Genomic DNA, 15,318 nt, shown 5'->3' with positions numbered 1-15,318 from the left:
TAATAGGTCCCTCTCAAGTAGAGTGAAACTCACTGCCAGTAATTGGTCTAATCCCTCCAACCACTACGGTGTTGTGGTATCCATGGCTAATAGGATGAGAGCAGGCTGCACTATGAAGATCAATTAACTTGAACTTGGCGTTGTTAAGTTTAGTTTACACCTACAGTCGTTGTTTTAAGGTTTAGTTTTGCAACTGAATTTACATTGATAGTGTTATTTTGGACAGTTATTGTAATGGTACTGATAAAGTTATTCGAGTATTGGCCTTATGCAATGAAATTGAATACGATTTCTTTTGAAAATACTTTTATTACAAAAAAGTAGTACAGTGGTTTAAAATGGTAAAAAATTTGTTGAAACACAGATGGCAACTTACACGCCATCTGTGCCTATATTTAGAACTAATTCAAAGACGCCTATACATTTATACATATTCAATTAAAGTTATTATGTGATTATTCGTTAGTCTTAGTTGTTAGACATATTTTTAAAGTAATTTCTCTTCATTTCTTGCTTCTCATTTTTAATGACAAAATACACGTGTAAATTCGAATTGTTTTTGTTCTTTAACTCGATGTGTCTTCAAATAAACTCAAAACATTTCAAAGCTAATTTGTGTAATTTTCTTACAAAAATCATAATCATGTATTTTAACTAAAGACGTGTAAAATTGCTGGAAGCATTTTTCTAGAAAATAAATTAAAAGTCAGTTTATTTTATAAGGAATGAGGAAAATGTTCAAACAGGTGGTTGGACGTTATTTTTTTATTAAAATATTTTAACGAAACGCGCTGGAAAATATACAAAATAAGCTGCTTTAGAAAAATATAATGTTGAGCTATTTTGCTAAGATCATGATCATGTATTATGTTACTAGCTACTTCCTATAATAATTTATGTTTCAAAAGTCTTTTTTAACAGTGGTTGTAATTGTTTTTGTGTCATTTTACATGAGTATAAACTTAGAAACTTAGTAGGTAATCTTATTTTAAAGTCACCACAGTAATGCCACTAGTTACTTTGTCAAAATGTGATACCACTATACTCATAGTCATTTAATAGTTACTTGAACCAATCCTTAGCAATAATAATTGTTTTCAGAACAAAATCATTACTAAGGAAAAGCTTAAGTCATCATCAAATATCTCTGAGTGCGACAGTTAAAGTACTAGCGTATTGAACTACTAGTACCCCCACAAAATCACCATAGTTTCATTCCATCAATCACACATAAAATTATAATCACAATATCTGCAAACAAAAAGCCAGACAGCCAGTAAACCAAACTCACACAGCCTACCACTATGACGTCATCACAGAATCAACACATTAGTAAAAATTAATAGGCAAGTACTTCACCTTTGTATACCAATATACTTATTGTCAAACAGGCGTCGGTTTACCAAACATATAGGTACGTAGGTACCTACCTAATTAATGTCCTTATTAGGTACACATGGCTATACGAAACCAGTATAAGCTGACCTTGAATTGTGCGGAAAAATTACATAAGGCGAGTCCATGATAAACTAGATATTTTTGGCTTGATGTGTGCACTAGGCTAATTAGTAGATGAGGTCCGAAAAATACATAGGTATAGGTACCTATCTATACATACCTATGTATTAATATATTAATTGGATTATCTGCGAAGAAGCGTTCGCAGCTTAATGGATTGGTAAGTGAATTATACGTCTATGTAGTGATGGATTGATGGATTTAGTATACTGGGATGAACAGAATCAAGCTGTGACTGTGATACAGACAGTATCTTTGGAAGTATATATTTTTATGGTATAAGCAGGTAAACGAGCAGAGGTATCACCTAATGTTAAGTAGTCACCGCTGCCCAGTACCCATGGACACCAGAAACACCTTTTGGGAGGTAGCAATTAAAGGGTAATAGCCTATTATTCAAAAATATGACAACCTATTGTTGGTAAGTGTACACTTAAGAGTGTACGGCAGACTGTATAGCTAGATTTAGAAATGTAAAAAAATGCTCCAGAATAAATATATCGATCTACGTCTAACTTTAATCATTGCCTCAATTCAGCCAGTGCATCAGTTACGTTAAAATTAGGATGACATAATAATCGTATAAGTAGCAAAATAATCTTCGCATTAAAAAAATCTCAGTAAACTTTATAAATTCCCACTTAAAATTGTCGCTCCAGTAACTTGACTAGATAATGGATTGGCAAACCACATCGGTCGTAAAGTTGAACACGCGTCACATAAATCGTTCCAAATCCCTCAGCACGGATCCTCTTGTACATAGGATATAAAGTACTACATAAAACCCGCATCTCTCGTCTGTACCACTAATTAAAGATCACACGCTCCGGAAATAAAGTCTATCTAAAAGGCTACTGCGAATTGAACCGCTGATTTCCTCTCCCAAATGAGATTTTCCACTATCAATGAGCCACCCATTAGACTGGTCCGAACTCCATGATAAACTGACATACAGCCTAAAACAAGATAAGCACTAAATATCGTGTACGCGAAAGTTTTATGAACTCTCAAACTTCATTAAGATTATGAAATTATTTATGGAGTTAGTTTGAGAAGATAAAATGTCGTTCGTTCTATTAAATCTGTTTTTATTTTTTTTAGTGTTTCGCTGTATCAGTTGGTCTAATGGTCTGGTTAAGGTTGTCTATCAGTCGCATGATGAAGTGTTATGATGACCAAATAAACATGTAGACTTAGAACTAATACTTTTAAAATAACGTAGGTAGCAGTAGCATAAAAGAGTTTTTACAATAAAATTAAAACTCTAAATACCAGTAAACAATTCTGTTTATTTGTGTCCATTTTCAAATCCATTTTACGAAATCACAAAAAAAAAACGAATAATTTTATACCTTCAGGCAATTTCCGTGCCCAAAACTCGGGCATCACGAACATAATGAATAAAGTATTCCTTTACAGTCATGAAACATAAACTAAGCCTACAAAGGCACAGAGTTTCCAAATAAAAAAAGGACAAAAACAAACTGCTCACCTTCCCACGTGAGTTATAAAAGTCGGAAGAGTTAAATGGGTCAGTTCACCCTGTACGGAGGGGTTAACGACCTGTCACCTCATCCCTCATACACTGATACTACAAAGCTGTGCTGACAAACACCCTGATTGCTTGGAGTACCACTTAACGTACGAATGAGAGGCTTAAGGTACCTGCGCACTGGCGATACCAGCTGATTACATGCGACAGGTAGATTAACACGTAATCAGGACACACGGCTGTGTCAACACTATCCAATTAGAACTAGGACCATATCTTAAGAGGATGTCTCCAGTGAATAGGCAGCTTAAGGAACAGCCTATTCGACCACCACACGCGCCTTATTGCAGTCGTATTGAAATCACAGCTTTAATCTCAAAAGCAATATGGCGGACGAAAGTGATTTTATTTTCTCGTAAACTGGTCACATGTCGTCTAAATTGGAAATACGTGATCGAGTTTCATGGTAATGATCGTCTTTTATGTCGGCTGTAACTTACGCGCCATATAATTGAGTATAAGTTATCATTTACTTAGGAATGGGGGGTGAGCTCTTGGGGCTTGACACGTGTTTCCTTCGTCTATTGAAGATCTAAGGTCACTCTACAATAACTTCCATATCAGATCTTACCGCAATTTGAACATTGGAAAAGTAAATCTTTTGGTTGAGATCCAACAGTAGGGTCTTAATTCAATCTAAACGAACAGTTTCTCTTTGGTTTTGTGCACGGAAGATTTCTAAACAGTACCGGAGGACCAGGAGATAATTTGTGATTTTAGTAATTACTTCTTAAACCTTTAACTGCCATCAGAAAACAGTTGATGGTCAATCCTCCACTAACGTAGGTCACCGGTGACTTACGTGGCAGTTAACGTGTTAATCTTATATTTCATTCAAATTCATACACAGCTACAAAGCATTAATCACGACCTAAAATATTAGATTTTCTATATTTCATAAGTCCAGCTTTAAATCTCCCCGCAATTTCGACATGCCATTAAACTGAACTTCAGAGTCCGGCACAGCGTTCAAGTAGTTCAATAGCGAAGCAGAAAACGGTCCAACATCTGTCATCTAACTTGCATCGTGTCTTGGAATTCCTAATATCGTCGACAAAAGGACTACGTCCATAGTTTTACAAAACTTCCTCGACTTCTCCTCAAGCATGTACCAAGTTCCAGCTCCAGCCTTTAGATTCGAATTCTCAAAGACTTGAACGTCTTATTCAAAATGCATATCTGTATTGTATTGTAGTCTTGCTTCCATTTAATAGAAAAGGGTACGTAGTAAAACCACCAAGATAGCAGTGATTTTAGTTTAAAACTGTTGGGCAAAACATGGCTGCTTTCTAGGACATCTTTAAGAAAGAAGAAATCACTAAGAGAATACTATCATTATCATATAATAAATGTAGATAAATTACCATATCAGTCTGCATTATAATGTAAAATAGACTAAACTACTGACAGTCCCCTTTGTCACCTACGTTCGGGATGTTGCGTCTTCTCCAGACCTACAATGCAATTCACATTGGACACAAATTCTCGAAGTCTTTTGTAATTGTTAATGATAAAGAAAACAAAACATTTAAATTTAATTTGTCATTACAAAAAAATTAAAACCACAATTGAAATATCAAAAAATATTATCAACGAAATTGCAATTATACCTACGCACAATGGTTTATCAAATAAAATTCTCGGTTCAGATTCATTTCTTACTCATTATTTTAATTAAAACCACCTCGTTATTTTATTTTATTGTTAAACGATACAATTCGAAATTCCTGTGAAACTTCACTGTGGATGCAATGTAAAAATTCTCGGAATAGCATTTATAAAATCGCTTGGCATTTTAAAGGTATCTGTAGGTAAATGCCAGTGCTTTATTTATACCGAAATACAAATATTTGGTCATGTATTGATTTTGTGTATTGCAATAATGTTTAAAAACCCACATATAATCTGTATTTTGTATTTATCGCCTACAATTTTACGTAAGCGGATCACATGAATAAAATTATTCCAAAATATGTTAGCTGTATTAATTTATAGAGTACCTACGTTATTGAAGTGTAATCTCAAACTGCGCACTAAAAATAACATTTTACATACAGATTTTTTAACAAACAATAATTATAAGTTTTTAAACTAACATGGTCACTAGTCACATCATTCTTCACCCGCATATACTCCAGTTTATCCGTAATCATGGCGCTTGCAACAGTGCCAAAATATCGGAAACTCGAAAAAACTAAAAAACATGGTAAATATCCCGTTTTGAGATCTAAAAACATTAATTAATACTAATTATTAGTACTAAACTTTTTTAAACAAACAACTAGGTAGTTAATAAATAGGTCACAAATTCACAATACTCCGATCTTATACAGCCAAGTACAACTCTACAAGGAACCAGTAACATTTGTCGTGTAACATTTTATTTCTCACCTCTAGCAACATTTTCCTGTACTTGACATGTTTTCAATCGAGTTGCAGGAAGGAGGTTGTTAGCTCCACTCGTGTATTTTGTTCGAATGATTACCGAGCATTCGATTGTTTGCGTGTCGCTCTCGAACTGTGAATCGTTCTGTTAGCTGTTGTTTAAGAACTCTTGTAAATATTTTGAGACAAAAATAAATGTAAGACAATAAAAATGTCACATTTTTATGTTAAACTTGAAAATAATGGGTTCGGATTAAACGATTTGTTTTATTCTTCAATCTCATTTAATTGTTAGTCGTTAATGGCTGTCAGACATACTCAAATAAATGAAAAGAAAGCGTCGAACTAAAAGCCCACAGCATTCAGTACTTATAATAATTTGAATCTCACTTAGCTGCTCTTAAAAACTCATTTGCAATATATACCTAGACTTTATTGAAAAATAAAAAATACACGTTCTTTATTTGAAATGCGATGTCAAAATAAAATCTGACAGCTGGCATGATAACAAAGGCGCGTAAAAAAAACAACAGCAAAATTCAAAATACGAATTCTCGTTGCATGTTTGTTAGGAAAATGTTGCCATTATGAAAAATGTTTGAATGTATAATATATCAAATGGCAACACCACATTGGTGTTTTGATTTTGAAATGGCGTAAAGTTTGTCCTTAATGACACAGTGTGAAAGCAAAACAACTTGAACTGCTAAGTTGAATGAAGTTCCTATATTGTTTTGTTTACGCCTAAGACGAAATGAGTTGAGACTAATATCTCGTGCTAACAAAACAGAAAACTTTTGTTTACAATATCACTCGTGGAGGCTTCATAAAGGAACTCTGAATAAATAAATTCAGAATGTATTCAAATTCAAATGTCTTTAGATCTAGAAGTAAAGTTTTGATATCAAAGCTGCGAATTTTGACAAATTATATTTGATGTGCAAATCAAAATGATATTTAGACACTAGTCTAAATAAGATTTTGCCCTATGCCACGTTAACTGCCAAGTAGGTCACCGGTGACTTACGTTAGTGGAGGATTTGCCTTCAACGGTTTTCTAATGGCAAATAAGGCTTAAAAAAAGAATGTATCCTACGTACACAATACAAATGTACCTACAAACGCTTGATTCAAAAAACGAAAATTAATGTAACATAACCATTAAACAACCAGTCATGCGCTTCCATTTTTAAATTTCCAAAATGGCGGACCAGAAACCGATTCTAAAGTCCTGTATACAATGACTGTCGATCGTAAAACGTGTTATACTACTTAGCGTTTGTACTGCAACCGGTGCAATGTAAACCTCGTAAACGAACCATGAGAGGCATGGTTGAGCCGTAAATTGGCGATTTAATTACCCTAACCGGCGACTGTCATTGGGTGATTTGAAAATGGAAGCCATCGTAGCGGCTTTTGTTTTTCGGTTACCTATTGTTCTTTCGTGAATGAATTTTCTGCTTGTGTATACTGTGCTTTTTATTGTATGTTTTTTTTTTGTTTTATGTAGTTTAGTGTTGTCTACTAGTTTCAATTATCAAATTGGATAGATAACTATTCGATTCTATCTCCGATTTAGATGCAGTTTAGCAAAATTTACACTTTTTCACAAACTTTAGTATACGTGTTAATTAATAATTAGTTTTCTTTTGCATATATTATGAGTTTTACATAATAAAACAAACTTAAGGAACTAAATATTATGTAGTTAATTACGTATTCTCAATTTATAAAGTTGCTCTTGCAGCGTTGCTTATAATAAGTTATGTTTTTCATACTTAATCTTACAGCTTAAGTTCCTTAACAGTTGTTAGCACAAGCAATATGGAAGAATTATAATATTAAAGTTGTTATTTAGCTCATTACATTGAATTAGATTTAAGAGGATCATGTAGAAAGAAATAATATTATGAAGTGTTTTTAATGTTTAAAGAGCAATGAAGAATGTAGTTTCAGTAATTAATTGTTTTTTGATAATTGACTGCGGCACTCACAGACTTTTTATGATTACTTAAACTATTCCTTAGTAACTCTTTTGTTTAGAAAGCGTTTGCTAGCAACTGGATTAAGTAATCATTAAATGACTGAGTACAGTGGTGAGACAAATAAGGGAAAGTTAAGCTGCTACTATACTGACTGTACATCAAATTGAATCATTGGGGTAGGAAGAGACAATGGACCGCCAATTGCTACGAATCTTACATACCTCTTTTAAATTGAATCTAGGCTGACATATTATTCTGATTTGATTCAAAATTGTATTATTAAACATCTTGTACCATTTTCAAGCCCACCCTTTCACAAAAAATAAAATAAAACAATATTTCGTACAATCAAAACAATAAAAAACAAACTCTAATACAAGTGTACGAAACTTTTATTTCCTAAAGCAGTTGTAACGTGAAATAATTTCCTAACAGCACCCATTAACAAACAACTAAGTCAAAAGATTCACTTAATGTGATAAAATACGTTTGTTTTTATTTCTTGTATATTGTTATGTTACTTTTTATGTATATACTCTATAACTCTTTAATTTATGACTTAAGTTGTTTCGTGTATAAATCGTGTATAAGAAAACGAAGGAAACCAGCTAGGCTGTTCTGTAACTTCCAATTGGAAATTAACTCAATCGCAGTCCGCCATGTCATTAGTTGTGAAAATAATCTCGTCTAATGAAGGACGAGAATGCGATCGATCTCACTTTGAAATTTCGAATTGATAATTTCCTACAGAATAGCCTACCCTTTTTTCAGGGACTTCTCCCGCCTTGTGCGAAGCGAGCGGCAGCGTCAAACTCTTACTGACTAAAAACCACCCCGTTCCTACTCCTGCTTTTCGAGCCGGAGCCCCGGTAGTGGTGGTCTGAACCTGGTATCTACTTATTGTCTCTTGTGTAAATACTTTGATCTACATCGAAATTAGACTACCTACTCACAAAAATGAACTACTAACACTATAAAAAATAATATGCAGATATTACATACAGAAATAACTTTTGACATACACACATACATTAACAATTACTCATCTTTATGTAAAGGAATACATAAAGGTAAGAGGCCATTACTTTATTTGTATTAACCACGAACTATTTTCTGCGAAAGATCAAAAGTCCTTGAAAGGATTGTTCAAAAGGTTTCGGCAAAGGAGGAAGTAAATACTCTCTACTCTCGTAAAACAGAAAATGGATAACGGGATACGTAATATCACTTTTATAGTAAAATATCTTGATTTTCCTATTGTCTGATGTGTATGGGAAAAAAGAATCGTGCTTTCCTTTTTCAAATTCCATTTTAATAAATTATTTATATCGATTTTGACGCTTGTACTCGTAATAATACTATGTATGTATGTATATGTACCATATTATTATCCTTATTTAAAATAACATATTTGATAAATATGTAGTAACATAAAAATAATCTTATTTGACTCGAAGGAAGCACTATTCGATCATCGAACCCAATAGATATAATTTTAATATTTCTATGACCAAACACTAGTGCGACTACCTAGCAATCGGTGTTCCTGTGATCGAACGCAATACCCATTGCTTGGCCGGCAATCGCACTCTACCAGCTACTTTTAGTCTGCGTCAAAATCATAGGTAACCAGTACTTTAAATAAATCATAGCTATCCAACAAAAAGACTACATCTATCAAAACACAGACACAGCACAAAATGTTTACAAGTTAACAATATCTGATATGCAACGGACTGTCGGACTGATCTAAACATCTAGTCGGAATCCTGGCCTGGTGCCAACCTAACCATTGTGCTGAAGGAACCCCAAAATAGGTACATCAACATTAAATAGTTTTATTGTGATCCAATAGATTTCGTTGAGCCAGTTATTATTGATCTATTTTCGTATAGAAGTGATGATCTCTAGTTTGTTTGTTTGGAGATTATGTTCGAGTGTTTCGTGGGTCTGATTAAAATGGTTTTCTTTGTCGGACTAATAATTCATGATAGAGTTAAAAAGAAAGGGTGTGCCTCCGTAACATAGGTTTCCTAATACAATTATACATACACAAAACAGATAATTATATTATAATTCAAAGTCAAGATTATTTATTTCGCTTAGACTAAAGAAGCAGATTTGAATATTAAAAAGTTAAATAAATAATGCAGCAAACATTAGTGTTTTTATTTTTTAAATTACATACTGTGAGTGATACCGTACTATAACTCATCTTATACGAATAGTATCAACTAACAAACTATACATACATTTTTCTTTTGAAAAACCTACTTGAACTGTAAACTCAAGAACATACACGTTTCTTTTAAAATCTTGTACATTTTATAGAAAATGCGACATATGACGTGAACAAGAAAAGTTTTGCTTCAAAATTTTACATTGTCGCAACATGAATAGAAACCCGTCCGCACCGAGGTTTAAATTCTTAACAAAAGATCCACTGGGTGACGTCACTCAAAGTATATGTATTGGAAACTACATGTATACATTTTCTTTATTATATGTTGTACCAGAGTAACACATATACATTTTCAAAAGGCGTTCGTGTTTTTCTCAAAAATATAAAAATAAGCTTAAACGCTGTGTTTCACCACCTTCATATAAGTGCCCGATAAACTTATGTGACATTTATAATGCATGCAAATTACGTTCTTAATTTAAAGTTATCTGATACATAGCGGCTATCTATATAGCGGCGATATTGTGAAACAAGTCCTAGGTGGATTAATATCTACCTAAGTTTGAGCACTTGTACAGCTTACACTTAACTGTTCTGAATCTAAATGTATTTTTTTTTAGCGGGGAAATTCATCCATTGGCTTCTCCCTCCTTGGGTAAGGCGAGAGGGAGTGTCAGACTCTTACTGACTAAAAACCACCCCGTTCCTTCTCCTGCTTTTCGAGCCGGAGCCCGGTAAACCCGCTAGGTAGTCCGCAGCTCCGGATCAGGCACCAGCCCTACTGGGCCCCATCTGTGGTGGTCTGGCTCTTTGAGGCGCGCGCGGAACGCGACGCGCCGTACAACGCGACGCGCCGTACGAATCTATATGTATAGTTAAATTATTTAACATGAAATGTATTCCACTGTGGTTACATATTTAAATCAATATTTATGTTTATAATAACAAATTAATTTATAATTTATTGTTCATTAATTCCAAATAATGACCTGTTTAAACTTATACATAAAAACCACACATGGATTTTGTTATACCAAACCCAACCATGTGTTTAATAATAACATTATATTCTGATATAGTCATCAATTAATTTTAATTGTGGTTTATTAAACAAGTTAAAATGAGAGTCTGCTATCACATTTTCTATCACGCTTTCATGATATTTAATATCACGCATAAATAATTATAATTTACACAAATTATCTAGATTGCCATTTACCATTTTCCCGGAAAATCCATTGCGTGACTTTTACGTCCATCCATATGAAATAATCGATCAATTGTACTGTAGTATAAAAAAAATCTAATTTATCCTTTTTTTTATTTCAGATACCTGGACATCATTGCAGTATCTCCATGACAATATTATAGGTAAGTTATTTAACACACCATAGCCTACGCTTAATCCATGTGATATTTATACACAAATACCCTATTTTATTACTATTACCTCATCAACATCTACAGTGTGCGACAGCCCACTGATGGACTGGACTACTTCAGAAAGTTTGTCATAATTTCTACATTTGGTAGCGGGTTATACAGGGTGACTTTGAATTCGACGTATTCCTCTCGGGAGGTGATAGTACAACTAATTTCCTACAAAAATAGCCCTGAGGTCCTTGGGCGGAAAGTGGCTAGTTTCTGAGATATTCAACATTAGGATTTTAGTAATTTTAGTTTTAATCAGTTGCCAATACATCAATTAGTCTTCTTCCGCCTTAGGCGTGGCGAGAAGGAGTGTCAGAATCTTACTGACTAAAACCCTGTTACTACTCCTGCTTTTTAAGCCAAAGCCCCGGTAATCCAGGTAACCCTGCCTGGTCTTTGTCAAATATGTAATCCCATACATAGCTCTTACGACACCCACGACCAGAGCGGCGGAAAAAATAGAATCTACTCAGCTACCATCGGCAGCCTCAGCCAGCTTTTTATTTTATTACAGTAGCAATCTAAAACGAACATAAATCAATCTTGCTGTACCTACATTGCACAGTTTCCTCGAGGCCAAGGCGTCAGGAACCTAGGAACTCTAATTTAATAACCCTGGAAGTCTATGTAGAGGCCAATAGATCTAGCCTATATACTGACTACATTAACGTAAGTACATTCAGGACTAAGTTCTTTACTATGGAATATTGAAAATATGCCTTTAAAATAACACTTTTAGAGTTTATTTTTAAGTTGTATTTTATAAATACCAAGCCTTATATAATAGCTATTTTTGACATATACACAACAATAATGTATAAACACGATTACATTACAAGATCTTATTATAAACAAACCTAATCCGCGGAAATATATAACATACATACCTAATATATAACGGAACTTACACATAAATGAGAAGATTAACTCCTAATCCCAGTACATGCAACGTATAATTGTAATAATTACGAAACAAGACGTTAATATCAAGTCGTACTATGTGAAATTCTGTGCCAGTATTTGAACAATGAAAAGCAATCTTACTTCGTTGATATAAGGTGCAATTTATATCAAACTGTCACCTCTAACGTGCGGTTTGCTACAAATTGAGCCAATATGTTTGTGGACCAGATAACAATAGTTCTTGTTGTGTACAGAGAACTGCACATCGAGCAATACAAACCAGTATAAACTGACCCTTGAATATGAGTAAAGATCATACAAAACGAGACCGTGTTTAACTGGTTTTGTATAACTTGATTTGTAGTTGTGTACTAGTGTACAATTCTTATCAAATGGGAAATCTTTGTGATTAATTGCGGCCATTAAATACTGAGGACTGTGAGACTAGTAGTTGGTGTAATGATGAAGAGGTTCTTGTGGGTCCTAGAATTTATACAGGGGTTACTGATGGTCAAGACTTGTTTAATTTTCAGACGCCTTAATACCAGCATCGTTAACCAGTAACAGGACTAATAAATTAACTTAGAAAATCTGTGCAATTAGTTTTATTTAACGAGTTGACAGGACATGTTCAGAGAGAAAATTGAGAGTTGACTCGCCAGAAAATAGAGCAGACATCGTGTTGAAAATTCATAGATCAAAGTACCCTTAGTATGAGTTTGTGTTACGTTTAAAGTAATCGATACGAGAGCGCGTTCAGCGCTCTGATTGGCCTGTTCGAATGAACCAAAGCAATACTCGTATAAGGGTACTGATAAAAGATAAATATTATTAGTTGACAATCGTATTCGTAGTAGAAATACGGAGTAGTACTCAAGATACCAAGGAATAGATTCTTCAAAGTATTTCGGTCTATAAGTATGATAACTGATATCATATCAACCATGTTATAAGTATCCAGTAGTCAAACTGTACTATAACTTTATAATAATACCTACTTGAAAAGTACTGTGTACTACTATTTTCAAGTACTTGCCTATGTTATTGTATTAATCGGAATTATAATTTACCTTTAGTATATATATTTAATTATTTCTTTAGAAGATTTTGTAGATTTCACTGCACATTATAAAGTACAAAAACATGCAAAAAAATAAATAAAGAGCTTTAATTATAAAGATTTTTCATTTCGATATTTTTAATAATACGTGTGGAAAAACTCCCAATGGATTTAATACTTACACGACTTGCAATAAATAAGCACTTATTCATAATTAATGCATGGTCATACAAATTAAGATGGGAGAATCCAATATGTCGCCAATTAATTAAAAGATAATTATCTGTTTTATTCGCGGTTTTACTCATGAGACGCGTATATTGGTGTTAAACAATTCTCAGTGGTAATTTTCTTTATAATTATAAGAAAAATGCTTTCATTTAAATACCTATTTGAAGATATAGGGCGATTCGGAGCCAGAGAAAATAATAATTTGAATTTCGATATTTTTTTTAATAATAGCATTATAGGTACATCATACATAATATTATGCAGAACTTAATTTTCTACGACAGTTATAATTTCTTTCTGATTACATTTCTTTTTAAATATAAAAAAAAAACATAAAAACACAATTCCTTTCACATGCGATAGCAAGTATATGTGTATTCGTTTTTGTACCAGTATCATCATACTGGTACGTCTATAAACTTCATAATATCTACTACACTCTCTATACAAAAAGGTACTAACCAAAATTTGAATCTTCATCATCTATCTATGAAATACGGTACCGGTATATTGCGCCCCGTTCCAATTTAAGTGCGGATTCATTTTGGCGAACAACTTTGATAACGACCAGCCGACGAGTACTCGGCCACCTCTTCATAACTCACCCAACATCAAGTGTACACTTTTGCTCGAATAAATATACAACACAAGTGGGGAAAGTAGGAAATTATTTATTTCTTCTCTCAAGTGCGACGGAATGGTTTTACTTGTGTGATAGTGAAAATGTAAAGAGTAATTATGTAATTATAATGTTTTCATGTTTAAAATCACTAGTATTTTTGGGGCAGCGAACTACCCAACGGGTTTATAGGGGCTTCAGCTCGAAATGCAGGGGTAGAAACGAGGTAGTTTTTAGTCAGTAAGAGTCTAACCACAGATCTAACACTCATTGGTTCTGAAGCCAGAATGAATTTCTCACCTTAAAAAAACACTAGTATTAATTTATTCTTCACTTTGTACCTATGTTTTCTTTTTTAACCAAGATTTTAAACCTCGACAAATGTATAAATTAGTATTATAAAAACTAAGTGTTATGTAAACATTGTTTATGTTTTTAATATTTCGCCTTACTCATTATTGTAGCCACAATCGTCTATTACGTGGAAGTGCGAAACCAATTCCGCGTAGTCGTATTACATCCTCTGTATAAAAATTACTACCTATCATTGCTTAGGATGGACAACCCTTCATTTTTATCACTCATTCTTTCAACATCACAATTATTACATTAAAATGTATTTTCGGCATGGTTAAGAATTTTCCGTCAGTTTCTTTATGGTACTACATTCTTGAATATTCCATTGAAAACGTTAGCGATGTCAGTAACAGTCCTAAGGCTGCTCTTTGTGTTACATAATTTACATATCTACTCTTTTAGTTTGAATATTTCCAAATAAATTTGTTTAAAAACGGAATTATATTTGCTGAGGAAACTGATACTCGTAGTAGGTAACTGTTAACCTACGTTTTTTGAAATTTTGAACTCAGCAATTAGTATGATTAACGTCTTATTTGATTACCCAATAACTTTATTCGTCAAAAAGTTTCTTACAAACGATGGAAAATATTTTACTGCTCACTAAAATTTATACACTTTAGTACTTTTACGAAAGTGCCACCGCTAAAGTCTCATCATAATTTTAATACATAAAAAAGTATCTAAGTGTGGGAGAGCCATGCTTCGGCACGAATGGGCCGGCTCGACCGGAGTAATACCACGGCCTCACAGAAAACCGACGTGAAACAACGCTTGCGTTGTGTTTCGTTGTGTGAGTGAGGTTACCGGAGGCCCAATTCCCCCTTCCCAATCTTCCCCATCCCCATTCCCGAACAACAACCCTTAAATTCCTAACTCCCAAAAAGCCGGTAACGCACTTGTAAAGCCTCTGGTGTTTCAAGTGTCCATGGGCGGCGGCGATTGCTTACCATCAGGTAATACGTTTGCTCGATTACCGGCAAGTCCCATAAAAAAAAAAAAAAAGTATGTAAAAACGTGTCAAATTATGTCCTAAACTGATTTAAAGGGCACATTCATCCCTTTACACTTACTTAAACTTTTTTCGTAAATAAA

General features: G+C 33.7%; 1 protein-coding gene across 4 annotated transcripts in view; it reads left to right on the top strand.

Annotated features, from left to right (window-relative positions):
* Positions 1-15,318, top strand: part of LOC118265921 (diuretic hormone receptor) — a 213,585-nt gene that overhangs the window by 44,630 nt on the left and 153,637 nt on the right. For 3 of the 4 annotated variants that reach the window (XR_007705396.1, XM_050694635.1, XM_050694638.1), the window contains exon 2: positions 10,952-10,993. The exons of the other annotated variant lie outside the window; for it this stretch is intronic. The gene's annotated coding sequence lies outside the window, so the exon portion shown is untranslated. The remainder of the gene's footprint in view (positions 1-10,951; positions 10,994-15,318) is intronic. 4 annotated transcript variants of the gene reach the window in all.

Source organism: Spodoptera frugiperda, chromosome 7 (assembly GCF_023101765.2).
Source record: "Spodoptera frugiperda isolate SF20-4 chromosome 7, AGI-APGP_CSIRO_Sfru_2.0, whole genome shotgun sequence".
Taxonomy (NCBI): Eukaryota; Metazoa; Arthropoda; class Insecta; order Lepidoptera; family Noctuidae; genus Spodoptera; species Spodoptera frugiperda.
This window is presented reverse-complemented; position numbering and strand designations above follow the sequence as displayed.